This window comes from Dermacentor silvarum, chromosome 8, assembly GCF_013339745.2.
Source record: "Dermacentor silvarum isolate Dsil-2018 chromosome 8, BIME_Dsil_1.4, whole genome shotgun sequence".
Lineage (NCBI taxonomy): Eukaryota > Metazoa > Arthropoda > Arachnida > Ixodida > Ixodidae > Dermacentor > Dermacentor silvarum.
The window spans coordinates 133,274,144-133,277,073 of NC_051161.1; the positions used below are offsets into that span (position 1 = coordinate 133,274,144).

The 2,930-nt window shown below is 42.9% G+C and overlaps 1 non-coding gene across 1 annotated transcript; it reads right to left on the reverse strand.

Annotated features, from left to right (window-relative positions):
• Window positions 1-1,312: 1,312 nt before the first annotated feature.
• On the reverse strand, window positions 1,313-1,387 carry Trnas-aga (transfer RNA serine (anticodon AGA)). The gene has a single exon. It is a non-coding gene; the product is annotated as a tRNA-Ser (tRNA).
• Between the last annotated feature and the right edge of the window lie 1,543 nt (window positions 1,388-2,930).

Sequence of the window (2,930 nt, forward strand, 5' to 3'; positions counted from 1 at the left end):
ATCTTCACATTTTTGTGCACCTATAGCTTAAAAGTTACATCAATGTAACCTTTACATTTGTAACCTTATAATGGTTATAGTTGTGAAGCTTACTTTTTGTTTATATAGGTTACACGCATTTTTTAGGAATGTAACCTTTCCAAAGGTATACCGCCTTCAGAAAGATATAGATTACTTGCTCCAACATGTGTAGCCTTTGTACGGCACAATGGTTCAGGTAAAACGTCCTTTATTATAAAATGTGCTTGGTGTTTGCTCAAGGTCACAAAACAGAACTCCCCTGCACGGCGATTTGACGCGTACGAATATTATCCAAGCAGGAAAAGGGTACACAAACAAGAAGAACAAAAATATCAGTGTGCTATTCAAAAATGTTCATGTGCTTTAATATCACTGAGGATAGACATAGGTACACAAAGTATACTGCGACTTCATGAGTCTTGGGTGCACCAAGGAAAACCTACGTTGTGACGCACATATATAATGCTATAGACCAAGAATAGCTTTCATATATAGTGAACAGGTACCACAGCAAGTATCTATCACAGTCAGTGCGGTGTATACGGCTATATTAGCTAGGCACTCTGCAATCTTAGCTCATCTTATATTTCTGTTTGCAGGGTGAAAAGGAGAAACCAGGATGAACTTGCAGTTCAATAAAGCGAAAAGCTCACGTCACATCTCAGTTCGACAAAAGCTTGTCCACAACAGATTACTCCTTACAATGTAAAGAAAAAATAGGCATTGATATCGTGATGCAAAAATACGGAAATAAAAAAGGCACAATGATGAAAAACGAGGTGTCACGACAGCTTCACTGCTTCATGAGAAACACAGTAAACATACAACTGGTATAAATTGGAGAGTGAAATATTGTGATCAGCTTCTGTCACACTTCTTAAGGGACATTAAACTTGACCCGCGTACACAGCTCAAAAATGGGGCTACAAGCACAGACAACACAAATCCCATCAAAGCCTGCAGCCAAATTCAAAATCAAAGGAAGAGGGTCATCAATGTAAACATCTGGGCTAAACTGCATTATGCCAGAGGTACACACCCGCTGTTGCCACAAATTACCTAGAGTATATGAGCATATGGCTGTACCATAAATGCTATAGTAAAATCTTCATATCTCGAATCACCCGAAGAAAGCATAATGAGATCAACTTGAAATTCTAACTATAAGGTTGGCAACATTCACTGCAACACATTCAAGGAAAACTGAGACATCCACCCAAATGTAGCAGTTTGCTACAATGGAAACCCTACCGGGTTCCTCGAAAGAAAGCCTCGCAGTTCAAGAAAAATTCGTCCCGGTCCGGGACTCGAACCCGGGACCACCGCCTTTCTGGGGCAGCCGCTCTACCATCTGAGCTAACCAGGCGGCTAGCAAATGGCAGGGCGAAGTCGAATTTGTCGACAACTCGAAGCAAAGGCAAGTGTATGACGTAATAGTTCAGGCAAGTGTATCACGTAACAGCGGCTGTCCCGGAAAGGCGGTGGTCCCGGGTTCGAGTCCCGGACCAGGACGAATTTTTCTTCAACTGCGAGGCTTTCTTTCGAGGACCCCGGTTGGGTTTCCATTGTAGCAAATTGCTACATTTGGGTGGATGTCTCAGTTTTCCTTTAATTACTTATCTCCACCTAGCGGATTTCCGCTGAACTATTACGTCACTGCAACACATGAAGCAAATATGCCGTAGTTCAGAAAAATAAAAACGCATTGAAGCCATCTGTAAAGAACATACTTGAGCATCTTAGAAAGTAAACTATCTTAACACATTGGTTTCGTGAGCTTTGCACAGATTCTTCTTTTTCAAGAGCATGAGAAGATTCTTCAGGTGGTTTGCGAGCAGTCCGCGAGACACTTGTGTCCGGCATGGAAATCTTCTGCAGCAGGACAAGCACTGGTGAGAATGCGATCGGGTATGTACTGTGTCAGCAGGGAGATGATCAGGGCACGCTCTATATTTTCATTTGAGATCCAGATGACTTCCTCGGCACTTCCAGCATAAACACGTGTGTTCGGTGGACGAATATACATGAGGTGCGGTGATATCCAGGTCATTAGGCAGTGCAATCTGTGGAAAGTCACATTACAACCATGAGGAAACACCCATCTACAATGCATGGCGAAAATTCTCACTACAGTGAAGTGAGATTCATAGAAAGCACAACGTGAATTTTGTGCATTCGTATATTACTCAGACTTCATTGAAAATCAATAAAAATTGGAGGACGCTTAAGCTTCGCCTTTAAGAGCAGAACGCGATAGCGTTATCGGGACCCATTCGCATCGCATCGTTTGCATACGGCAAGTAGGCTCCATTCACTGCAACACTGGACGTGGGAAAGCCAGCTTACAAAGACCAAGCTTACACAGATCCCATTAAAGTCGGCTTCACATTTAAACTGAAATGCATTGCTGTAAAGACGTTTTCCCAAGGGCAATATCAGTGGCCTTATATTAAAATGTGAAGGCCCTAGCATCGCTTTTTTTCTAATTCTATTAATTGTTTGCTTTTCCCGCGACGCGCGCAGGTCTGGTAGAAATGCCGGAAAAGGGGTTTGTGCTTTAGTTTCCTCGCAGCAGAATTAGGTTTTCTTGTACATTCAAATTACAATCCGACGGCGAATTCGACGCCGAATGGTAAACTCGTACTTTATCATTTTTCTGACGGATTTCACTGTGATAAATTCAATTTTTGTTCACCAAAACCTTGCACCACGTGGAGGACCTGTGTGGTCGATGTGGTTGGATGATTTTCACCGCCACCCTTGATCACACGCCGGTTGCCGACAGCGGATTTTCTGCGACACGGGGCCCTAAACGCTATCGCGTTAAAAGTGTGAGAAAGCACTTGATGCCACTGTTAGTGATAGATGGGTACATAATAATCATTCCGCAAACCTCGTTGATGAGTGCG